Here is a 27,078-nt window from a genome sequence, read left to right as displayed (position 1 = left end):
AAGCAAACCTCTGCCACCCCCGCAGAGACAAACACTTGTGACGTGCTGTTATTGACCCTGGCTTACTTATATGTTTTTCCCTTCCTGCTAAAAGGTTGAGTGAGGTACTTGCCGATGATATGACAAGTAGTATATCACAAAGATTTATTAAATCCATCTTCCCCCGGAGAAAGAACAAACACAATGTGTACTATTTACCAGAGCTACTCAAAGAGCAAAGATGAATGATGCGGAAAGAGCTTCCTCTCAGGTAAAAGGCAGATAGCATCGTGAACAGAGCAGGGCATTGTAATCAAAACTATCTGACCTCTATCTGTAGCTCCGTACACAGGAGGGCCCGGCCCGATGGGATGTATACGTTGAAAAGAGGACATCAGTCATATGGGTCAGTCTGACCTAACGGCTTAGCTGTACAGCAAGGTTATATGAATACAGTCTCAAAAGACTAAATGTCCACGAGGAAAGCGTTAGAGGTCGAGGTGAATTAAGAAGGATCCGACCCCTGCATGCAGCTTAGATCTGATCTATTGTTCAAAACGCCTGCTGTTCGCTTTGTGACAGGCTCTATTTGAAACCGGTACTGCGGCATAAAACAATGGAGCAATTTGTTTTACCTTATCTCACAAACGAGCGATGCACCTTCGAGTGACAGCATCTTTATGCTGCGTCGTAGCGTTGCCGCAAAGCGGAACATTAATACACAAAGCTAATTGATGGCAATTGTAAGTAGGTGCACGGCACAGTGATATTGGAGAGGCTTTGAAAATTGTCACAGGAGAGGGTTTGTATGGGGCTGATGATTGTGTGGGAAATATAGCTGGCTCGGGGTCTTGGCTGTTTCTAGGTGTTGTTGGAAATTGAAAACTGCTGAGGCATTTCAACATCAACCCCTCATATCATGAAGCGGCTTTCTGCCTTGTTTTCTGCATGCAGCATTATTCTGCAGTGAGGATATTTCCCAAAATGCTGGACTACCAAGGTTTACAATTAGTTTTGGACATATTTACATAAGATTAAAAAAAATAACACATAAAAAAAAACACAAAAAAAAAAATGTAAAAAAAAAATTGCATGAAGAAAATTACGGAAGCATGTTTCTGCCACTGAAAAATTGTGTAATTGTGAATTTTTTAATATTTCACAATATTTTCTTCTCAGAATTGTGAAGGGAAAAAGTCCAAATTGTAAGATAAAAACTCACAATTTAATTAAAGAAAAAAAAAAAAACAGGATTATTTATACTTGATTTGGCAAAGTTGTTTAAGTGTTTAATTAATATAATAATTTTTTCACAATTTTTGATTTTCTTTTGATTTTGTGATGGAATATGTCCCACAAAATGTTTTGGACCAATTCAACCATGCAATAATAAAGAAATCTACTGAAATCCATCTGACTGCTGATTGAATATCAAACTATGTCCATTCATAGCCAGAAAATCTGATAAACTGTGTACAAAACATAATTAGCAATAATTAGTGATGTCGGAACGCATAATTTCGGCCTCCACTGATTTAGATTTTGCAATTAACTGTTCTTAATTAAACTTGATGGTGAATGGCATCAGTAGGTTTATAATATAAGACGATTGTGGCTTAATAAAGTCGGTAAAGCACTGCCTACACTTTACCTGACACTTAATTTTCCTTAACTAATGCAGAGCTTAGCATCAGGACAAAATGGTGTTGCACTGCCAAAACTACTGCACCAAACCTTCTCTAGCTTCCTGAACCCTCACAAAAGAGGACACGCTAGCTGTCATACTGATTAGCCGCCCTTGAATGCTTTTCACATCATAGTGCACATGTCACGCTGGCCTCATGTACGTGACGGCAGAGCTCAGAGCAGATAAAAAACAGCTGTCTGGATCGCCGTCCCGATTGTGTTCACAGGACTGGCCTGGATGCAGAGGTCAGACCCGACGAGGGCTTATTAAGGTCAGCTGTTACAGCCCTGTGTCTGTGTGTGTGTGTTTACCCATTCGCTTCAGTGTGAGCTGGATGCTGGCTTGTTATCTGGATGTTTTAGGATTGGGATATGGTCAGCAATGAATAAACTATAAGATAAGCAGTTGATTCCTTTGTCATCTGTTAAGCAGGAGAGACAATTTCAGCCATCAAAGTCTTGATGACAAGGATAGACCAAACGCTCCAGTAAGCTTTTACTACAATTCAACTATGCCGTATTAATTTACATGGTATCAATAAGTGGTTTAAATAATCAAACTGAAGTGAAATGATTTTGGAACTAAAAACAATTGACATAAAAAAAGTAAAATATAGGTTCATTAATCAGCTGAAAGCTAGTATCAATTCACAGAAAAAAAAGAAAAGCTAATTCACATAACTCACAAATTCAGTCAAAGAGAATATGTCTGAAAAATAAACAGAATATATAAGAAAATAAAAAAGGATTAACATTCCTTCTATAACTTTGGAGAGATTGGGGAAGAAAGTGTAAATACTGACAAATAAATAAACCACACTGATGTATGGAAGCTAGTTTCCACCACATGACAAAAAAAAAATAATAATAATAATAAAAAGCTTTTTTTATCTCATAATCTAAATTGATATATAAACTTAGAACTGTGAGACACAAATCAGAATTGTGAGATATAAACTCAAAATTAATAAAAAAAGTCGGAATTGTGATACATAAACTCAATTTCTAGAAAAAGTCTGAATTGTGAGATATAAACAAAGAATTGCAAGAAAAATAATCAGAACAATTACATTGTTTTATCCCACGGTGGAAACAAGCCTTCATACAGATGCACATGACTAACTAAAGCAAACATAACAGGGGAAACTATATAAACAAGGAAATAATGATGGGAGAAATAAAAGATGAAATGGTTACCAAGGTTATGATGGAGGTCAAGGTTCAGATGACGAGTTCAAAAAAACTGGGAAACCACAACGGCAGATGCTCTGTTGTCTCTGAAGGAAACAAAAGTACAGGGAAAATGAATGAATGAGCCATCACACTGGCCAAAGACAGTTTTATGAAAGCATACAGTCCAGAAGGAGCAGGCTTACAACTGAGATTAGTTGTCATTAGCACAACAAGATAACAAACAAACATTGTCAACAATAGGTCAGTTAGGGAGGGAAGTACTCGGTGCTCAAAAGGGAAAGCGGCCTCATTAGCTGAACACTACATTTAAATTGGCTGCTTTATGAACACAAGCGCTCTGGTCAATTTATGCATGCTTCCCGCTTTTGTCCTTCCCGTGCTACACATGCTCCGCTAGCCCATTATAAATTACCTTTGAGATTTACTGTAAGAAATGACTCTGTTTTTCATCTTAAACCCACTGAGAACATTAAAAGTTACTTATCGCATGGATAAGCCGGAATTTTTCCTGTGCCTTTTTTCCCCCCACAATGTTCAAACATAATGAAATTAACATAAACTACGTTCAAGTCTAATCAGAAATTGCTCCTCAAACAGGGAATATGCTGCTTGATGCAATTATTGAACTCGCATGGAATGTTTTGGGCATGCGATTATTTTTCGTTTTAATGTGTTTTTAATTGTAGCTGTGTTCTTATCTTCCCATGTAGATTAGCATCAAGCCATTCATTTGCAACCATGACGGAAACAACAAACCCAACGTGAGTTAAGGGGCGCAGCTAGCCCACCTCCTGGACACGGTCAGGCCTTTGATTTCAGAGCTGGCATGGAGCTGCATGCTAATGAACCCTTGCGGCAGCTAAAATATGATTAGCCTGAGCGCTGCTCTTACGTTCACCAGTCCTGAAGCACACGGCAACTGCGAAAGAACAATAAAACGACCCAAGACTGCTTGCTGGCATTTTTCGCCCTGTCTTGTTTTCAGAAAACGTTTTGTCACCAGCGAAAAGCCATCAGGAAAATGAAATAGTGTTTACAGGGCGAGCCAGATGAAAAACAGCTCCAGTAATGTCTCCCGTTCAGTGGACAAGAAGTGTTCCTCGACGATATGCGGAGAAGCTTTAATGGGAAGAAAAAAGACGAATGCTCTCGGCATAATTACAACCGTTTCGGTGTGCGTAATTGTGATGGTTTCTTACACCCAAACAGAAGTGCTAACAAAAGCAGTCTATTGTTCTTGCCCCTTCAACAAAAATCCCCCCTCATCTAATGATTCTGGAATCTCATTTTCCCGCACCTAATGATTGTGAACAGAAAAGGTTCTGCACAGTAATAACCCGCTTCGTCGTAAATAAGCACGGAAACAATCATGATGAGGGAATTATTCCATGTGCTCAGATCCGACGACTTAAACATAAGCAAAAGCAAGATTAGCAGGTGTCCTTGAGATAGTTTTCCACCTCGCAGCAACTGCGAAAATAAAAGATCAGCAGAGTACACAAAATTAAAGCAATAAGGAAATGTGTTTCGTACTTCCCTCACATAAGAATTGCTGAATCATCCGGGCCGCCCTGCCTACTACTATTCATTTCATTACCGCAACAGTGTTCATTAGAGTCAAATGCATGCATACAGTAATTTAAGAAGCGCCATAAAGGTGGTTAGAAAGCATGAAAATGAAAGCACGGTGAGAATACAAGTGCTTATGTTGGCCTGATGGGAGCAACCTCCCTCTAGCGAGCTGCTCTTCAACGGTGTATATGTTCAAATTACTCTCCCACTTACCCTCCGACCAATCTCGGAGATTGTATTAGGGTGACTGTTACAAACACGGACTTCGGATCAGAGAAGACATGAACATTCATCAACACGGCCCTTTCACGTGACGTCACGTAAGGAGCTCATTTTAGCCCATGCAGTTTCTCAAGTACAAGAGCACACGCGGCGCAATTACCCGTCCTTTGGGAAATACACTCTGAATAGCTCATCAATATTTGTTATTTCTGTACGACACTGAAGCTAGATTTATTCATTCCTTTCCAAACTCCCCTGGATGTGCACTTTGAACATAGCTATTGTGGGGAAGGGCTGGATAATTAAGCATGTTTGCTAGGTATATCTTCGTGGTTTGACAGTGCATGCCTCTCTTTTACCCAGAAGTGCTTGACTTTAACTGAGAGAGTTAAAGGTGTTTTAGCAGAAGGGATCGAAGGGTCAGACATAAAAAAGGGAGCCAAAACTCCCAAGGCATTTTGGCACATCTTCCCAATAGCTAGAGCTGACTTAGAGAATGCAAATCGACTTGGGGAGTGACAGCAAGATCTGTAGGTCAAGATGGCAAGGGATGCCCCATCTTGACTGGACATGTGTCTGCCACTGAGCTGGATCTCAAAGGGTCAGGGGTTTGGCTCTCAAAAGTGATCAGCATGCTCAATATGGCCATCAAGAGGGATCCAGAAGTAAACACTAAACACTAAACTTTTAAAGACAGACTAACTGTGAGCTGCAAGGTTGTTAATCAATGCTTCTTTTGAAGCAACCAGCCAGCATTTCAAATTATTTTTTAAATAATCACGTTTAACATTGGAATTGTTGGTGAAAAACTACTTTACCCATGATTCTGCACAGACATCTCCACCAATCAGAGAATCGAAGCAAGCAAATCAAGCCAAGAGCTCTTTTAATTGCCCATCCAATCCCATGAAGCAATGCGAATGAAATAACCCCTATATCAGAGGTCTCAAACTCAATTCCTGGAGGGCCACAGCTCTGCAGAGTTTAGCTCCAACCAGCTTCAACTCACACCTGCTTGGAAGTTTATAGTAATCCTGAAGACCTTGATTAGATAGATCAGGTGTGTTTGATTAGGGTTGGAGTTAAACTGTGCAGAGCTGTGGCCCTCCAGGAATTGAGTTTGAGACCACTGCCCTATATGATCTCAAACTGTTTAATTATTTGAATGCATATTTTCCAATTAATGTTATGTGGATGATTTAGTTCATTGATTTTAACTCTTAAATAAAAATGGGAAAATTATATCCAGAACCAAAACCGCTGAAAAAGTGGATGGCTACTGTTGCAATCTATAGCTGTGTAACTAACCAATAAGATTTCCTAGATAGTTTACTAGGACCTAAGATGCTTTAACTATCATGACTAGCAACATACCTGAACGTCTTAGCAGGGGAGTCTTGAAATTTAAACCGTCAAGTCCTACTGAATCTATATTCTGGGCAAAAGGACGTCTGATTTAGTCCCACAGTGACCACATATGTTAAAAAGCAATTGTGTTTTAACTCAACCTGTACCCAATAATATAACTTAATAATAAGTACACAATAATATAGCTTGGCTGTCCACTCAGAGCAACTACAATACTCCAACAGCACCACATACAGCAGAAGGCAATTCCTGCACAAGAGTAGTGCTATAAAAGATGGATTTTGAAGCTTTGTCAATATTCCTGCTCTCAGAGGAAGTACTTTTACTTTTAGAAGTATTTAAAAGAGCCCTAAATCCTAAAGCCATGTGAGTGGGGATTTGAAGTGATGTGGCTTCACGTTTGTCGCTGGTGGGTGATGGAGTGACTTGTCACTTAGGACAGCCACTTCAGGTCAGACTTTTACTCCTTGTATTCTTTAGAAGACAAAGGCTTTGCCTAAAAGCCATTTGAAGTTTTTTTTTTTCATTCCCTCCCCTTTTCACACGAACATGATGGAGCTCATTGCTATATATATAGTAATGATTTTTTTACTGTATATATATCTACAAAAATATACTAAACTCTATATATATAGTAGTTTGCCAATTACTGTGTCTTTCTCAACCAAAAACTCAGATATTGTCTTTATTGTAGGGATAACATAAAATAATTTCCAAACAACTACAGTTGGGGGTTTGATCAAGGCTCAAAGCATCACACCTTGTCACAGGAACACAGTGCTCAGCGTGGATGGGAGAGGACAGGCAGGTTATGAATTTGAGATTGAGCTGGCATGATTTGCTGCTCTCCACACTGTTAGAGTCCCATCAGCCTCCTGTACATTATTAATGGAGCGCCAAGGTAATGCAAGGTTGTCTTAGGGGTTTTTTAATCATGTAAAAATTGCCCTGACAGCATGGCATCCATTTCCTAAATGAGAACCGGTTAGCTTAAGAGCCAATAGGTCACTGCTCGCGGATTGCGTTGGAGTCTCAGCTCAACTTTGTTTTTCAAGGAACAGACAAGAACGGAACTGCTTCTGACAAATGGACTCCCTCTGTAGCTGCTCACTGAGATAATGTCGACGTCATAAAGTGGCCAGAGTGTAATGCTGAATTGCAGCTCTCAAATGTTTGGTGTTTTGTTTCTACATGGCTATAACTGACAGCATTCTCGTGTTTCAGAGGATGCCTCACATTCTCTGAGAACTGCCAACATGTGTGCCTGGAGGCAGGCAATTTTAGCACTGCGCTCACAATCAATACTCTATCTCACTGTCAGAGCGCAGCACACCAATCCTTCAAGGCCCCTGTTATTTATATTGTTTTAGCCCCACAGTCACAAAAAAGGCACTGTTGATGAACGCGGTTCCTCTCTCACTCTCCCCCTAAGTGAAAAAGCACAGGAGGGGAGTTAAAGGTTGGTGTAGGCATTATAGTATAATGCCCCTTAAAGTGCTGTTTCCCACAATGCCCAGCATGTACGAATTCATTTTCTTTTCTTTTTTCTTCTTCTTTTTTTCAGCTGCAGGTCACGGGTTCCTGACAGCGTGCTTGTGTTTAGGTTGGCTGTGAGCTATATACCTCTTAAACTTTCTTTAAATCGTTTTCAACCATTATCGTCATCATTGCATCTCCTGTCAAGCAATTCCCGTATTACCACAAAAATGTTTTGAAATGACTATTACACAAAATTTGTTGTTATACACTTAGACATGGAGTGGCTGACCTTTTCTTAAACGGAGGTTTGACCTTTTGCAATCTTTACCTCTAAAAAGGCAACAGATATCATTTTCTTTAGGGGATTACAATGATTTGACATGAACAAGAGTAACTCTTTTTCAAGAGTCTGATTAGGAAAAGTGCTATTCTGTTTAATTAGAAGGAAAAATGTAGTGAATGAGATCCTGCCTAAGTGAGTGCATCGCAAATAAATGATCGAAATACAATTACATCTTTCAAGTCAACTATTTAAAATAAAGGTTCTTTACTGGCATCTGAGCTTCCATGAAGAACCTTTAAAGGGGTCATAGGATGTAATTTCAAGTTTTCCTTTCTCTTTGGAGTGTTACAAGCTCTTGGTGCATAAAGAAGATCTGTAAAGTTGCAAAGACTAAAGTCTCAAATCCAAAGAGATATTCTTTATAAAAGTTAAGGATCAACCACACCCCCCTCTCTTTTATATTTTGAACAAGGTCTCACTTTTTTATTTTGTTGTGTGGTTTGATTTGCGTAGCGCAGATGTTATCGCAAAGAAAGAAGGTCTAACTTTATTCTCTCTGTTGCCACAGCTGCCATGTTGTGGATTTGCTGTGTGTTTCGTTGAAGTGAAACTTTGTTTGGCTTTCCAAAAGAGGACACAACTAGAAATCAGTGGTTAAGCTGTATTTCAACACAGTTCCAGAACAGTCCAACCCAAATATTCAGATGTGTGCTACGCATTTTATGGAGGATGAGGACTGTTTCCTGAACCAGTAGCCTACAATGTGTCTGTGGCACAATGGCTTTTCCATATAGTTGTGCAGTTCAAACTTTGCAAGGACAGTCTGGCGCTTCCGACTCACAGCCTGTAGGTGCATTTTTAATATTTAAATAATTTGCCAATGATGATTCAAACGCGAGTTTTGATCAGTAGAGTAGGCTTGTTGTTTGTTGTTTCTCAGATCACAAATGCAGACATGGTTTTATGTTTAACAAATCTTTCTATTTAACCGGAGCTTCTTAGTGAACAGGTCAAACCAGTTCACCAAATCTATCTGAATCGTTTGAAACGGTTTGTGTCTCCAGTATGCACTAATCCACGAATGTGTTTATTAGTTATTTGTTTTTAACAGTTCACCAAATCTATCTGAATGGTTTGACTACTAAAAGAAAGTGATGATGGGACGTGCACGAGCAGAGCAGCTGGACTGAGTCTCGTGCTGCTGGCCTGGGAGACGGCATAGTATGTTAAGGGGCGTAACACTTCCGTCACACGCTTGAGGCATTCGGCCAATCCCAACACACTGAATAGCTGGCCAATCATAACACACTTCGCTTTTCAGAACGATGAGCTTTGTAAAAATCGACACGTTTCAGAAGGCGGGTCATAGAGGAGAAACTATAATGTACATTATATGGAAAATAATGTGTTTTTTTTAACCTTAAACCGCATAAACACACTGTATTACACAAAATAATGTTCTTTTTAGCAGCATCATATGACCCCTTTAACATCCATGGAACCTTTCCATTGTACAAAAGGTTCTTTGTAGTGGAAAAAGGTTGTTTAGATTATTAAAATGTTCTTCACAGTAAGAAAAAATGGCTCTTTTAAGAACTGAACGGTTCTTTGGGGAACTAAAAATGATTCTTCTATGGCATCACAGCAAAAACCCACTTTTAGAGGCCTTTATTTTAAGTGTGTGGAACCATTCCACAAAAGGTTCTTTATAGTGTAAAAAATTTCTTTAGATTTTTAAAATGTTCTTCACACTGAGAAAAAAAAAACTTTTCTTTTGAAACTGTTCACTAAAAGGTTCTTTGGGGAACCAAAAATGGTTATTCCATGGCTTCACCGCAAAATAAATCTGATTTAGGAGCTTTATATTTAAGAATGTAACAGTATTTTCCTCAGAAAATACAAATCTCGTTATCTGGATGTCTTAGCAGTATGCCACACAGGCATTAGGTTGAAAATAACTGCAATTTTTTTCTCTAAATCCCTCAAAAAAACAATACAAGGTCAGGATAGCTTTCAGTAATGATCTCTTCGTTCCAAAGCCAGAAGGACGTCAAGTCCAGATTGCGAGGGACTCCGGCAGATGCTCCGCCTTTGTTTCAAAACAGTCCCAGCCAGTTCCATGACATCAGCTCAGCCTTCCAGTCTGCGAGCGGCTGAAGGAGGAACAAATTAATAATAAATAGAGAAAAGAAGGAATAAATAAATAAAAACAAAGCACCTCTGCTCATCTTTGAAGTAAGATACAGCTCAAGGCGGTAGCCAAAAATATCTGGGGAGAGTGAGAGAGAAAGGGGGGTCACGTGTATACACGTGTCAAGGGCTGTTCAGACACAGTGTTCCACCGGCTGAGGATGGAAGAGCTACACGCCCTCACTGGTGCAAAGCTCTTAGCTCAAAACTGCATCGTTGTCTGAAAACAGAACAAACACTTAGATTATGGGCGGATCTGGTGGAGGGGGCTTTTACAGCTGTGTGCTTGGTGCAGCGAAGCGACGCTCGTGATTTGGCAGACTGTTGCGCCAAATTGTTTGGGTGAAGCTGTGCTGCTGACTGCTAGGGTTGTTTGCCATCATTCATATGCAAACTTAACCGATGAGTGGAAAAATGTGCATAAGGAGTCAAGCACACCGGTCTATGATGTGTGAATGAGTTTGTAAAAACAGCACATGGGGCTTATGCTGTAGAATTTCAAAATGTATCCTTTTGTGTAGCGAATCCCACAAAAACACACACCAAGATTACTTAAAAACTCAAATAAATAAATAAATAAATAAAAATTAATATGCCTACTGCATTTATACCATGATGAATTATCCTCAGAAAATAAAATTAAATTAATGTAAAAATGTAATTAAATACATTTATATATGATATATATATGCATTATAAACAATTAATAATATAAATAATATTTAGTATGTGATCAACTGCGAGTCAAGATCCCAAAAGCTCACCATCATCTCAAGCCGTACACTTGAATACTTCATGTTTGAAATGTCTTTGGGTTTAACATTGTTTTGTGTCAAATTACAAATGGCAAGATAAATAGCTTGCTTCTGCGTAAGGCAAAAATAGGTGCTATAATGTCTGAATTTCTGAATCATCAGTGACAGCAGTAGAAAGACAGAAAGCTGAGCAGTTTTGTCTCTTATGACTCTTGGTTGTAGGCATTTAAAAAGAAACTTCTCTATGATAATTGGCCACGAGAAAGGAAAGAGAAAATGATACTCATGAGTTCACATGTCCTTTGACAGTCTATCAGGCAAGCACACACCCTCACTAATGATGTCTTGCCAACCATGATAGCTCTTGTTAGACGCGGAGAAACATCACACGCTAGACCTTTTCTGCCGTAATAGATGTTCTAGCCAAAGAACAGTGACTATTTTCACAGTCTCTGAGATGTAAAATTCCATCCCTGGAAACTCTTGAACCCATTTCTGATGTTTCTTGATGAGATATCCATGTTCCAAATGATATCCAAAAGACACGTAACAAACCCAATATTAGTGGACAGTGTTTGAGGAAGCAGACTGCAACAGCAGCAGCATTCTGTTCCACGTATGAAATTTCTATGATACGGGTAAACATATTGTCATTCTCTTTCATCTTTTTCTGCTATAAAAGTCGTCAACACCCGCCCTCCTCAATAGACCTGTCCATCAAATCAAAGGCAAGAAAAAGCCTTCATTCAACGACTGCTGTCACATAGCAACGAGACAGCCTTTGTGTGTTCTCAGAAGCAATTACTGAGGCGGTCGTACCACAGTTTGTTTCACACATACGGACACCCACATACACAAATACAATTCCAGTGCAAGTTTATATTTTATGTATGAATATGTATTGATTGCTCTAACAAACCAAAGAAATACAATACAAACAAATACAGCTTTCTCCATGCAAGTCATTTAACAGACAGTTTAACTAAAGCAACAGAGTACTAAAAGTGGATCAATCCAACAACCTACTGGTTAGCAGCCCTACATTTAAACAACAATGCCACTCCAATTCATATATACAACTATATGCACACTAGCTCTGTTCTAAAACCTAATCAAGCTGCCTACATAGGGGGAACTCTACAGCATCATAAGTGCACTAACGACACAAAGATGGTTCCAAAAAAGTAGGCAATAAGCTTATGCTGCCTTAATAAACGTGTTTGAAAAATGACTAAATGAACGTAAATTCAAAGGCAGCATTGCATATAGCCTTCGTGGAGAAAGCTGTCCCAGAATGCACCACTTCAGCACAAAAAAAGAAAAAAAAAAAGATTTGAGCTTAAGAAACTTTTTCAATATTAATAAAAAAAAATGATTATTGATAATTTGATATACTTGATCACAATTCATATACACACAATAAATAAATCATAAATAATTTCTTTATAAAAATACAGCTGCCAAATATAAAATACATACATTAAATATATTTTACTATGTTTGTGTGCAATGTATTTTTATGTTAGAATTTCACCTCTTTAGCTCTCCAGCGTTAACATTAAGTATCATCCCATATTAAGAAGAGAACTTTATGTTCTACACAGCAGATAGCGAAGTTTAAGAGCTTATACAATATGTGTACATATGGATGAATTCAAGCTCTGTCATAGAACACACAGAGGCACTTTTGACCTGTTGTGTTTATCAGGGCTGAAATGCACTCAAGGTTACAAACTCAAAACACCTCAATTACTGCAGACCATCTTCTCCGGCCACACATGTGAGGTTCTGTAAATGCTCTAGGCATGAATATGTATGGAAGAGATCAATTTAAATCTGTGTGTTTATGTGCACTCAGCTTCTATGAGCGCACATCATGAAAAGGTCATTTCACGTTCCTTTCTTTGAAGTCAGGAGCTGTTTGTGTCTCTTTAAATGTGGCTCAGCTCACAGAAAAAGAAAAAAAAAAACACGATCCATTCAAGGGGCAGAAGAAAACCTTTTTCAGTCTAATGTGAGGGGTTTGGACCATTTACATGACAGAGGTTGTCCTCTGTGTAGAGGTGGTAATTGTGTCCTGCGGGGAGTGGAGCAAGGGAAGAGCTGGTCATTATGGATACAAAAACCTGTCTGGAAGAAAAACACAAAACAAAAAAACCTTGCATTGCTGTTTGATAGATGGTCTCCACAGAGATAAGCTTCTGCTTAATTTCTCCCTGGTTAAGGTTTACTACACCATTTTAAAATATCATACACCACAATTCCCTGAAAATTACACCAATAACTACTGAAAAATTAATCACAAACATCTAGGAATCAGATTTCTAGTAATATTTAATTTGTCATATTGCCATTCAGGTTGTTGTGGAAAAACATGAAAATTTTTGAAAATGTCAAGCCATAAGAGCTCTTTTGTTAAAAGAAATGTGTTGTGCATTAGTCTAGGTAACAAAACAAGACCACTTGAATCTTTAAAACTCAGTGTGATGACCTTTAAGGCTAACATTTATGCTTCTGAGAGCATTCGATATTCCAGTCTTCCAGCGGCCTGCAGACCCGAGAGACAAAGTGCCAAAGTTAACTTATCAAAGTTAGCCCATGCAGTTCAAATCCCACTCCATCTATTCCACTTAAAGATACTAATCTCTACACCTCGGCACTGATTAACGGTTGCCATCGCGCCTTTTGCATTACAATCAAATGAGAGAAGTGCGTATGCATCAGCATGCAAAACCAGAAAGAAAGCCATTCATTCTGGTCTCCAACAAAACCCTGCCACATTCATTACTACCCCTTCAGATGAGACTCCATTAAAATCCACATCCAGGCAGACTGATGCATGTGTAGAGCACTGAAGAGGAAAAAACGTATCTGTGATTGTTATTTTATCGATGAGTGTTATTAATATTAGGCATATTACCTATTGCCGCTCTCCCCATTCTGAAAGCTGTATTGACAGAGGATGACTCTCAGAAACTCAAATGAATTTGCATTCATGATAAAATAATGGCCTGTAGGGAGCAACAGAACAGTGAGGGATTACAATAGGAAATGTGGGGCGGAATAATAATTAATTCTGGGGGAAGAAAATGCGGGGGAAAAAGTCTGTTTTTGCATTAAAAACATTTTGCATAAATACATGGCTTGTTTTGACTTCAAACATGTTTTATGTGACTCGATCACATAGACATCCTAGTCTCATGATGAAAGCAACATTTAGCTGAAGCGGTACATGGGTCAAAGACGGTTCAGAGTATACAAGATAAAGAAAAGGATAAACCTTATGAAAATCTTTGTTTGCACAAAACTTTTTCAAATATTCATAGTCACAAAAGCAATTTACAAAAAAAAAAAAAATTGTGACTCAGAAATAACTATTTTAAATTATATTAATTCTAAATGTGCAAAAAATGATGCTAAACCAGTTAATGATATAACTATCGTTACAATAATTCACTTATTTTTTAATTACAGTAGGCTTTTCATTTTATTATGATTTATTTTTTCATTATGATATCAGGACAATTGTTAAACTGCCAATTTTGATTCATACCCTATAAAAATTATGAATTTGAATTTTGTCACAGAAGATGTATATTCTAGTTATCAAGAAGTACAAAATGAATTTTTAGAGTATTTTTTATTAAATTAATGGTTTTGATAAAAAAAAAAAAAACAAAAAAAAAAAAACTCATTGACCCACTTTGCAAATACACGTGTACAGAAAAAAATAAAAAATAAATAATAAACATTGATGACCATTGACGCTCCAATCAAGAGAGAATTGTGATGATGCAGATAAGCACCTTCTCTCTCTCTCTCTCTCTCTTCTTCTCTCCAGATTTCCAGGATTCGAATTTGAGTGCTGGCTGAAGGGGATGGCAAAGACAAAGAGGGATGTGTCAACTTGAGCTTCCAATGTGATGGCACCCTATCACTCAACAGGATAAACACACTGCCATGTTAACATGCTGCTCTGATAGGTGACTGCGTTACAAAAACAAGCAGGTTTTTCTCTCTGGAGAAACAAGTTTTGAATGCCAATGAACTGCCAGTGCACTACCATACTGAGAGACTCGCTTACTGAATGGACCACAATAAAGCTCATTTGATATCTTTATCTGTCCCCTTGTACTGCAATCTCCTGCCTTCTATTGGGTCATTTGAAAGAGGTTAGTGTTTAATGCTTGATGTCACCTGTTCTCATACAAAGATCAGAGCTTGAGGTTCATCTGTGGACTATCTGCCTCTCTGCTTGTCATCCTGCCAGTGGAATTAAAGTGCCGTGGAATCTGTGTCTTTACGAGTCCTTTAGTCAGCATAATTCTCAACGACCCTGAATTATGTGCAATTATTACAACTATTGCAATTAGTGCACGCTACACTTTATCCCCCGTTTTCCCTGCATTGGATAATTATTCTTCTATGTCGAAATCCTCCAAGCCTGACCTCTGGGTTAGTATCTCATCACCCTCCAACCCCTCCATCCAACCACAGGGTGTTTAACATTACATGGACAGCTCATCATCTTTGGCTTGTAGCAGAAAAACAACACTGAGAAAAAAAAATACCTGATAAGTACTCCCTGCAGGCAAAGGGTTCGCTTCAAATTGTACCTAGAGTAAATGGCTTTGATGAATAGGGGTCATTGTGTTACAGCTGCTCGTGCTAATTACTCGATTTTCTGAGTTATTACTCGCAGATTTCTCTCTGTGAGCTTCACTAATGCAGCTCCGCACAACCTTTCAAGAAAGAAGAAACCATGCTTCGTTTTATCTGCTTCCATGGGTCTCACTTTGGTGAAAAGCAAGACTATAGATCTGATTTCTTCTAAGTCTTCTTTGTGCATTGGCCGCTTTATCAATCAGCTGAATGGTGAGGTCAATACTTGAATTTGTTAAGTGTGCATGTGCTTTGAGTGCTTTATACAGATGTAGACATGCTCAGCCAAATGTAGACAGTGTGCATTTCCACATAGCTGCATTGGCAAAATATGAATCTGGTCATAAATTCACAAGATTTATGGCATAAAGCGCAGACTGCTGCAGTTAAGCCCGAGAAGCGCATCTTCCTGTTGAAGATAATAGAATCACTGCATTATTGTCAAAAGTCACTCAGATATAAAGCTAAAAATTCAAATTATTCACTGCCATGAATTTAAGGAAAATACTAATCTCACAGCTCCCGACACCGCTGAACACAGCCGCGCAGCGCAACGGCTGAATAATAAGATCCGACTGCACGCGCAAACATGCATTTTCACATGCAGATCCCCAAATTACACGCTCCCCGTATTATTCATGACACCATGCAAGAGCAGAAAGATATTGAGTTATCCTCTTATAAAAGCTTAGATGAAGTAATCAGACCCCGTCCGTCCTTATCGCTCTGCTACGGTCTGTACATCACTGAATTTTGCTATTTTGTCTTTTTATTATCCCACGCTCTGAATTTCCCTTCCATCTTATTTCCTGAGGTGGATTCACTGATCCACAGCTGTACTGACGGTTATTTGAGTTTGCCTGTCACCTAGGGATATCCAATATTCACATTTCTGCTCCCCGCTGCTCCTGTTGACTCTCTCGTGAGAAGTGAGAATGTGATTTCTGCCTCGTGGCCTGCCGCCGGGCATCAGATTTGACTCAAGAGTACAAGAGATTTCTGCTCTGTCTGCGGCCCATCACCTCTGCCCCCGGGTGTGTGGAACCGCTATTTGTTTTCACGTTGTGGGGTTTTCCAGTCCGTGTGAGCTGGCGAGGCTCCAGGGACTGAGACATTTCTGAAGTCAAAATACAGAGACAGAGTTTAATGTGAACGTGTTACTAAAAGAAATAATTTCTGAGTGTCACGCAGAGGAGACTACAAAGAAAACGGGTTATTTTTGCAGTCAGGCTTATACATTGCTTCGGTGCTTCAGTGTTGTGCTTTCAGGAATGTGCACTACATGCCACCTTTTCACCCTCGACAGCTCAGCAAGTTGTGCTTATAAAACTTATCATCCAACAATAAATAGCATGGGGGAAGGATATGAGACCGCACATATGACATTCACAGGAGGTGCTACGATCACCGGTGCATTTTAGCACTATAATAGAGCGAGTAATGTCCTTCAGGTGCTGACTTCGAATTTTTTTCCTGCACTTTCATGTCATCCTCTGAGTTGTTGTAAAACTGTCTTGGAGTGGAGCAGTTAGAACGAGCCATTCAGAGACAGGTGTTCTCTCGAGCCTTTGGGTAGTATTCCCTACAAATGCATTTAGCGGTGGGCTCCAGATGGAATCCGGCTTAAAAAGGAAGCAATACAACCACCAACCTGCTTCTTGTGCTAAAAGAAGGGAGAACCTTAATGAAAAGCACCTCAAGAAATGTAGACAAATCACTACATTGGTAAGACATTTCTCTCCAGCTCTACAGTTTCGAGCATTCTGTAGTACAGAGATTTTCACTTTTTGATGCAAAGAATATATGTGACCCTGGACCACAAAACCAGCCTTAAGTCGCTGGGGTATATTTTTAGCAATAGCCAAATAAACATTGTATGGCTCAAAATTATCCATTTTTATTTTATGCCAAAAATTATTGGGATATTAAGTAAAGATCATGTTCCATGAAGATATTTTGTAAATTTCCTATTGTAAATATATCAAAACTTAATTTTTGTTTAGTAATATGCATTACTAAGAACTTCATTTGGAAAACTTTAAAGGCGTTTTTCTCAGTATTTGATTTTTTTGCACCCTTAGATTCCAAATTGTTGTATCTCGACCAAATATTTTCCGATCCTAATAAACCATACATCAATGGAAAGCTTATTTATTCAGCTTTCAGATTATGTATAAATCTCAATTTTAAAAAATTGACATTTAAGACTGGTTTTGTGGTCTAGTGGTCACATATGATTAAGGAACCCCCATCCTAAAAAAAAAAATCAGTTGTATGTTTTCATGTATAAAAACCTACTTGCACTATAAGAAGCCTGAAAATATAAACATTTTCATGTTTCCAAATCGTCACTGCACTAAAGCAAAAAATACTTTGTACTTCGTAAAAGTTGTAAAAGTTAACAGCAAACTTTTATCAACCAACTATTATAGTACATTTAAACCTGAAGAGAGAGTAAATTCACATTTAAAAATCTTACAGTGTGAACACAGCCATATATTTTATTGTATTTTGAACAAGACATCTGAGTGAATAATTCAAAGACTCACTCATAAAGACAGTCACTATTTTTGTTCCTTAACGAATCAATGTTTTTTTATAAATCAGTTGAAGGATTGATTCACTTATAATGGGCACCTGCCACCAGCTACTACTGTTAAGATGTAATCTGCATAAAAAAAAAATCCCTGAAAAATACCCACTTTTCATCAAATATAACATGGTTAATTAAAGTGGGAAAAAATGGAAATAATAATTAAAAAATATCTTCAAATATTGAATTGATCTATTAATATTTTATTGATTGAAACATTAACTCTCATTAAAAAAAATAAAAAAATCCTCTCAAATGTTTCTTCCTAGAGCCCCTCTGAGGGCCCCAGACCCTTGTCAAAAAAACCCTGCTGTGGTTAATCCACACAGCTACACAGTTAGATGTTCTGACGGACAACATGCGATCTGGCATATAAAAACCAGTGTGCTTTAGTAACAGACTGCAGGCCGCTTTCATGACCCTCCCGCCCTCGGCATGCCACCTGTTTTACGTACTCTTTTATGGACTGTGGAAACCGATCGGAGGCAATATCAGGCTACTCTATGGTGCACGTTTGTCTGATCAAACATTGAGCATAGTGGGGTTTTTTTTTTGGTTTTTTTTTTTGTGTGTGTTCAAACATGCAGAGCTGAAGAAAGATTTATCTTCTGTCTTTATAGTCACATCTGATGGAAGTCACACTTCTGGGCTGTGCTGGTACGTACAGCAACACCTTCGCATGTACTGACTGACTAATGATCTGAACTTGTGACTAGGAAATGACACCAATGACCATCCTTGAGCTTCTCTGTTTGATGTATGTGATGCGTATGAGGAGAATTAGCTGAGCTGATGCCATCTGCTACCTTAATGAACGATTTTGACAATGATCTCTGGAAGCCGCCTTGACCGCCAATAAGAACCTCACACACTCACCTATAGCTGCAGGCAGAAAAGTTCTGATGACTTTAAGCTCAGAGGACTCTGCTACCCATTAACACATATGATTGAAGTGCTCACCACAAGGAGAACTTTTCTAATGTGCCTTAATTAGCTAGATTACTTGCCTTGAAAACACAGCACTGGAGGGAGCTAAGAACTCCGGATTGTTTCCAGATAAATGAACCACTGATAAACACTCCAGGGGCCTGTTTACATGGGTGAAGCTTCAACTTTCTTTTTATGAATCGTAATTTCAGTATTTCTCCATTGAAATTCCAGGTGCCGCTTTGGTGTCCTGTGCTGGACAGCTTTGATCAGCATATCAGAGCCGGGTTTGGCTTTCATCTGTGGATGAGCACTTTGGCCAAGGGGGAAATTTGGATTGAGGCTCATCTGGTGCACGGCTACATCCTGCCTTTGCCTCCCTCCTGTCAACTCTGCAGGATTTCCCCTTGCGCTAATCCTTCGCGTGAGCCCTCAACAAGAAGTGTTAACAAATCCAAGCCACAAGACTGTGCAGTGTAGGCCAGTGCATGCCTGTAAAGATGAGGCATAAAGAATAAAAAACACCATTCAATAAAGACAAACTAAAAACGCTCGGATACTCTATTCTAAAAAAGCAGAGATTAGCATTGTAAAGCTCTCTACTTTGTTTGTTTGATACCTGCTGATAGAGTGATTACGTATTTATCTCGGCACAAGCCTCCACTTTATTCTGTTTTCACTGCACATCAGGCGCCGGAGTGAGGAATTCTCGTTCTGCTCAAAAGCCTGAAGGACTAATTAGCAATTATTACTTGGCACTCGCAAAACACATGAAATATTTCTCAAAATAGAAAGAAAAGGATAATTAAAAAAATAAAGGGCGATAAATAATACATACACTGAAGTGTTAAGAAACAGGCCCTCTGGTACTGTATTCTCAAGCTGTGCCCTTATCAAAAACTAGAGTTTATTCTAGTAAACGAGATGGTATTTTTTGGACACTTCCACAAGGCCTATGTTGTCTATTGCCGTGTTTATGGCCACAGGCAGCCCTCGAGCCGCAGGAGACCCCGGCCGCCATGGATTAAAAATAAACGCGCAAGAAAACACACAGACAAGTCCTCTCTCGTAGCCCTTCACTGTAATTAGGAGGGGAATTCTGCTTCCTCATTGGCAGCTTGTAGAACAGATATTGATCGACTGTGGCCACAAACCAAACAGAGATGGGAAGGGAAAAGCGCTGTGGGCTCCTCTTTAAAATGATAATAATTACAAAAAATAAAAAAGAGGAAAGTTTTTATTGTTGTAACGAAAAGCTGAATAATTCAGGGCTGGAGACATTCTGATAAAAGGTGTAAGCGGAAGGCAGCGTATGATTAGGACCCTTGGATCTAAGCCCTGGGGTTTGTCTGAGCGTGAAAGGAAGATGCAGACCATAAATTTCTTGAAGGCCTAGACACCTCCACCATAACAGATTACTTGAAAATACAAACCTTCAAACTGAGAGTTCGGCCGTTGTTCTCCGCTTTACTCTGCAAAGAGCGTTTATATTCCTCCCTGTCCATGAGCATACAAATAGCCACTTTGTCACACCTAACGTGATTACCAGGATTTGTGGGTGTACAATGATGAATGCAAGCAAATACAGACTCACAAACACGTGGATTAATGCTCATTCAGCCCACCTCTCTCAGATTTCAACGTGTGGTCTGCCTTTGTTCTAAACCAGCACTCATCACAGAGGAAAGAGGATCTTACAAGGCAGAAAGAGTCGAAGGAGATTTACAATTTAACCGATTCTTCTACAATGACATGACCTATTTGAAACTGCATTGCAGCGACACAACTGCGTGCCTTGATTAATTATTACAAAATAAATAAATAAATAAAAGTTTCAAAGCCAAACAAGAAACAGTAATTGGCCATACTTGAACACATCAGATGAGTTGAACATAAGTGCACAACAGTAGGTCATGTTCTCCATTCAACAACAACCTCGGTGAAAACCACATTAACCAAACTAACCAGCTCCGAAATGAATTACGACATCACAAACATTGATTTCCAAATACTTTTTTTTTTTTTATTTAAAACAAAGACAAAATTTATGAGACAATGAACTCATCCAGTGATGCATTACTACGTAATTGAATAAAAACTAATAAAGCTATTGATTCATAGACATTGATATATAGTCTAAAATGCAATATGTTTGATGTTTATAGCAGAATAGTCAAAAATATACAAATATAAAAGCTGTTTGAGATGGATGTAGGCAGAAAAACTGATTCAATTACGGCATTTGCAATGCTTCATGGGACTCGAAGCTAAAACTTTTGAAATTGCGCTTGTGGCGTCTACAGAAACATCCATCATCAATTAAAATCAAATTCTCCATGAAGAACGTGAATGGAATGTACACTACTTTCAGCTTTAGGAGAAAAAAAAAAAAACTTTCTATGTCATTTGAGACGGTGTTTATGTTGTTGTGCCATGTCCTGAATTCAAGCCAGGCAGCAGGAGTTGATGGGAAGGAAGCAGGACAGCCTCATGTAAAACAGCCTACGTTATCTGTCACACTTTCTTCAGTTACTCCTACCTCTTCATATCTCTCTTCTGAAATGCCACGTCTACACCCTTACCAGAGACCTCTCACCGAAGAGACAAGTCGCAGCGATGAATTGTGTGCTGCACCCGCTTGATAAGTCAAGTCAATCTTTGGTAATTAGCAGCAGAGGGCACAGCATGTACTCCTTCTGAAGGGAAATATCGTCTCTTTCTCCTTCCTACGTCCCGCTTCTACACAGCAGTGAGTGAACACAAGCTGAGGGAGGGCTATATATCTCAGGTGACCTCGGGGGGCCTGGCAAATTTGTTCACCACCTACAGCATAACAGATTGAGGGACATGCCATTTCCCAAGTTCAACTTAATGGATTTACCTTCTCTTTTAATTACTACCGACTGACATCGGTTCTGACACACACGTAGAAAGTCAAACCTCCGACTCATTGAAATCACATATTTAGCCATCGAGAATCAATGGTTTCCCAGGTGTCACACTGTGAAAACAGAGTCGGTATCTCAGGTGAAAAGGTCATTTTTGGTCCTGCTGGACCTAGACGATACTGCAGTGGGGAAAGTCTTTGAAAGAAGCATTGTGCTCTTCTTTTCTAATAGCGATGGCCATTTCTACACCCAACAAACTAACCTTTTCATTGTTTCGAAATCGCTGAGGCACCCGAAACACACACTAATTATGTAAACATGACTTTGAGAAATGCAGAGCGGTGAAGATGCCACGGTAGCTATGAATTTCCACTTAAATGTATATGTAACAAAGGGCAATTGTGTGCACAAGTGTGTGCGGTGTAGAGATTGAAAGAGTGTGTTGCACATTGGGGGGTATTCAGCAGAATTTTAATGAAGCCTCAAGGTTCTGCTAAAGGACAGCAGGAAGGGAAGATTGAGAGAGAAGGCATTACAGCACAGAACAAACAGAATGTATATACTGTATAATAATAATAATTCCCTCTTAAAACACAGTATGGGGTTACCAGGCATTCCTGTCAGGGGCTCACATACAAACTTTCACACGCTACACTGGCCTAAGAAAAATGTCTCAGCATTACTGTTTGTTTTTGAGACATTTTGCTTATAATGCATTATGAGGTCCAAAAGTGCTAGATCACCTTATTTTCCCAAATTATATTTTTTAAGGAAAATTTGAGATTTGGGAATACACAGAAAAAGTGACAATGAAAATGAATCGTACATTAAAGGGATATCCCACCCCAAAATGAAAATTTTGTCATTAATCACTTACCCCCATGTTGTTCCAAACCCGTAAAAGCTTTGTTCGTCTTCTGAACACAATTTAAGATTTTTTGGACGAAAACCTGGAGGCTTGAGACTGTCCCATAGACTGCCAAGTAAATAACAGTGTCAAGGTCCAGAAAAGGTATGAAAGTTGTCGTCAAAATACTCCATCTGCCATCAGACGTGTAATCTAGGTTATATGAAGTGACGGGAACACTTTTTGTAAGCGAAGAAAACAAAAATAACGACTTTATTCAATAATTCATTTGTCAACGGTCTCCTCTGTGTCTCTCTATATCACTGTATGCTGTGTATGCTCTTCTGTGTCATCTGTGCCACAAGGATGTGCTGTTTCTACATGTATTTGGCTTTGATTTTAAATAAAACAGTGCATCCAATTTTTGTTTTCTTCGCTTACAAAAAGTGTTCCCATCGCTTCATATAACCCAGATTGCACGTCTGATGGCAGATGGAGTATTCTGACGACGACTTTCATACCTTTTATGGACCTTGACACTATTATTTTCTTGGCAGTCTATGGGACAGTCTCAAGCCTCCAGGTTTTCATCCAAAATATCTTAAATTGTGTTCCGAAGATGAACGACGCTTTTACGGGTTTGGAACGACATTGGGGTAAGTGATTAAGGACAAACTTTTCATTTTAAATACTTAAAATTTGGCACTTGATTTAAGAAAATATGTCAGACATTCCAGTGCTGAATAGGGCAACATACTTAAACATTCTGAAATCCACGTTAATTTTAAATGAATTGAATTTATGAAAATGTTAAATTAATAAATTATAAAGGAATGCAAAACAGAACAATTTTCAGTAGTGGTCTTACACTTTTGGACCCCTTTTTATATGTCCATGGCTCACGCTAGGGGCAAAGATTATCTCACTGAATCACTCATTTAAAAGGATTTGATTAGGGGTCAAAGGTTCTAGTTTAAGTCTTTCATTCTAGTCTGCCATAATCCTATCTAATAAGCCTCTTTAATGCAGCATAATTACATTATGCTTGTACGGTGGAGAATTTATGGAAGTAGAAGAAGAGTTATTTCCACTGGCATGGACAACCAATAGTCAATAGCTGGTTTGTTGAAGTTACATGGCAAATATTCAACTACTCATTCTTTATTATAGTTTTCACATTTTAGAATAATACCAGTGTTATCAAAGCTAAGAAATGAATTTTTCAGTGTCCAAATATTTTTATATTTTAGATCCTTTGCATTGAATTCCAAATGTATTTATTTATTTACTGTAATTTCTACACATTTAATTTTTTATTAAAATAATAATATATATATATATATATATATATATTATAATATAAATATATATATATTATTTATTTATTTATTATTATTATTTTGTAAATTTAAATAAATAAACATTTCAAAAAAGTTCAGCGAGAAACTTCAGCAAGAAAAATAAGCTAGGTGTGAGTCACTATCTGCGTTAACTCTGCGCCAGCACTGCAGTCAGAGAGTGTGTTATGAAATTCGATAAACACAGCTCTGTGAGACAGCATAAGGAAATGACAGCCATTTTCAACACTCTGAAAATGAGGGAGGCAGCAAAAACACACCCAGTCATCTTTCAGGTGACATCCTGTGTCATAGAAAAGTGCTTTCCCATCTCACTATACACACATAGGTGCCGCGTGGTTGTGGTTGTAAAAGCATGAATAAAGGCCCAGACATCCACACAAAGTGCCTCCAGCCTCCAATTTGCATTAGTCATTTGCTGGCAAGCACCGGTGACAAAGACGGTTGTTTGTTTCACTCCTTCGTATCTTTTTGCATGTTTACTTTCACTTTACTCCTAAGAACCCACCAATGCACAGCAGTCAAAGTTTACGTTTAAAAATATGTTAGTCTAGACTTTCAGAACCCATAATCTCTGCAAATATGACCTCTGCGATCTCACCTTCCTCAGCTTTACATGGGAAGCCTGCGCCTCCCTTGAAGAAACAGCAGAAACACAGTCTCAGTCACCATCCATCCGTGTCCTTCAGGGTGAATATCTCACTCAAAAGACAAAAAAAAGAAAGAAAGAAAGAAAGAAATTCGCAAGTAAGTTCACCGTCTCGTTAACTGCAAGCAGCAGACCTCACCTTCCCTGACAAGTCTTTGTTGGGCCGAACCAGCGCAGACTGACAGGCCCGTTAGCCTCCAGTCTGGAGAATCTTGTCAGGCTGCCAAAGGCTGAGCTGCTACATGATTTGCAGAACTCATAAATGCTAAGCAGGGATAAGGCTGTTGCCACTGTTGAGGTTGGACAGGGTACCTGCTCTCTGCTAAAAGAGATCTCTTTATGGAGAGCTGACCCGGGCCTGTCAACTCAACACATTCTCAAAGGTAGAGAAAAATGATGACTTTTATAAAAGTCGTAAAACTGAGAAACCGGGACAGTGAATACAGTATAAACTGAACCTAGCAAGAGACTTAGTAGAGAACATTATGAGGCACCACTTTTTATTTCCCAACAAGCAAGATCTTTCTTACTTTTCGCTTTCTTTCTGACTATGCAGGATTTGCAAAAGATTTGAAAAGATAACTTAAACTCCCCCCCAAAAGAGCTTCTACACATGCAGTCTAGACATACTACAGCTGCTACAGTCAGCACTTCCACTGTAGGAAATGTGTAAGGCCTCCTGTGAGGAAAAAAGGCACATGAATGGAAGCATCAGTACTGCCTTCAACTGCTATGCTTGTACTCTCCCTTTTTTTGCAATGAAATTTTTATTTATTTTTATACATACAACAAACATCACAAAACACCAAAACAACAACAACAGACATAGAAATATATAACACGATGAGCCAAGTCCCTAAAGGCCAAATTGAGGTTAGACCACGCCCGCTCCCTAGTTGACAGATAAATCAAGGTCAGATAATTCCCGATTCCAAACAGATTTGACAGAAAAATAACAGAAAAAAACAGGAAAATATTTTGATACGTGACCGATCTACACCAGTGCAGAAACCTGTCCCCAAAAAGCCCAGTGTCAAGAACTAGTAATCAAACCTTCTCTCCATTAGCTCCAAAAAAAGATTTCAAAGCTTATCAGTCACTAGACAATATTGCAGGATAGAAAATCACAGCAGCAACTTAAGTGTCCATGTCCACCTTGTTATTCTCCTCTCCTGGGCAGTTAAGATGCCTTCTTCTGTGGCAGTGAGCTGATGCTTTCTGAGAAGAGTCGAACATCATCTGCTCACCATTGTGTCGTAGTTTAATTATTGCCGGATAGATGAGAAATGGCTGCAGACCCAGTGCTGTTATCCTCCTATGGACTGGGTTGAGGTTCCTTCTCCTGGCAGACGTGGCCTGACTAAAGGCGGGGAAAAAACAGCAGCGTGACATTATCCTGCATATATTTCACTGGGTATGCCTGCCGTGCACCCTTCAGGATCGCCGATCTGTCTTGCCATCTCAGCACATGAAAGATAAGACTACGAGGCCGCTCTGAGTTACTTTTTCTTCCGTCAGACAAGCGATGAGCCTGGTTGGTTTGAGTGTTGTTTAATTTTGGTGTAGTTTTAATTTTTTGGTGATTATCTCTGAGTTAGTTTTTTTCATCGGAGCCTTCCAACCCCTCTGGTAACCCCACCAGTCGTACGTTATTTCTCCTGCTCCTATCGTCCATGTTCGGCACTTTATCGGTAAGTTGCTCTAGCCGTTTTCTCAGGTTCGTGACTGTTCTCCTATCCTCACGTGCAGCTGCTTGAACAGAATCGACCTGGTCACGTTTCTGTTTCACCGCGATGGCTAGCTTTTCAACTTTTGCTTTTAGCTCTTTTACAGAATTATTGGTCACTAGTATGTCCATATGTAGGTCACACAATACAGGGGTCAGTACAGAGTCTATCGCATCTTTTACTGCTGAGGCAACAACCGAATCCAAAGTACTTTGCTGCTCTTTAAGTGCTAGCTTGATACCGTTACCAATGGCGCCGTCAAGCTCTTCTTTAGTGATGGTGGAATCATTGAATTTTTTCTTTATTGCCGATTGTTCAATCACTCTTTTCAGATTCTCCTTGAACGTTGAAGTACTCATGATGGAGTAAATAAAAGTGGTTCGAAACGTACTATCAGGATTGTAGAATATTTGTCAAAATGAGCAGAATGAAGGGCCGTGCGTGCACCGCTGTCTAAGGGTCACATGATCTCCCTTGCTTGTACTGCTCTTGACATTTACTCAAGTACATTAAGAAGGTCTTGTAGTCCTAAATCCCCAAAAATTACAATTAAATGTGGTGTTATCAGATGAAATGGCCGTAGCGAGAGGCAGCAGTATCTGATCAACCCAGTGTTCACCTGTCCATCACAGGGTTGAGGATGAGTCCCAAAACAGAATGAGAAAATCTCCACTTATTCTCTCACCTGTAAAAATTATG

At 39.0% G+C, this 27,078-nt stretch overlaps 1 protein-coding gene across 16 annotated transcripts in view; it reads right to left on the bottom strand.

Moving 5' to 3' along the window:
- LOC109098356 (calmodulin-binding transcription activator 1-like) overlaps positions 1 to 27,078 on the bottom strand; it is a 285,375-nt gene that overhangs the window by 227,816 nt on the left and 30,481 nt on the right. Inside the window, exon 2 of one of the 16 annotated variants that reach the window (XM_042766815.1) lies at positions 2,863 to 2,942. The exons of the other annotated variants lie outside the window; for them this stretch is intronic. The gene's annotated coding sequence lies outside the window, so the exon portion shown is untranslated. The remainder of the gene's footprint in view (positions 1 to 2,862; positions 2,943 to 27,078) is intronic. 16 annotated transcript variants of the gene reach the window in all.

Source organism: Cyprinus carpio, chromosome A11, assembly GCF_018340385.1.
Source record: "Cyprinus carpio isolate SPL01 chromosome A11, ASM1834038v1, whole genome shotgun sequence".
Classification (NCBI taxonomy): Eukaryota; Metazoa; Chordata; class Actinopteri; order Cypriniformes; family Cyprinidae; genus Cyprinus; species Cyprinus carpio.
The sequence above is the reverse complement of the archived record's forward strand: the minus strand, read 5'-3'. Positions and strand labels throughout refer to the sequence as shown.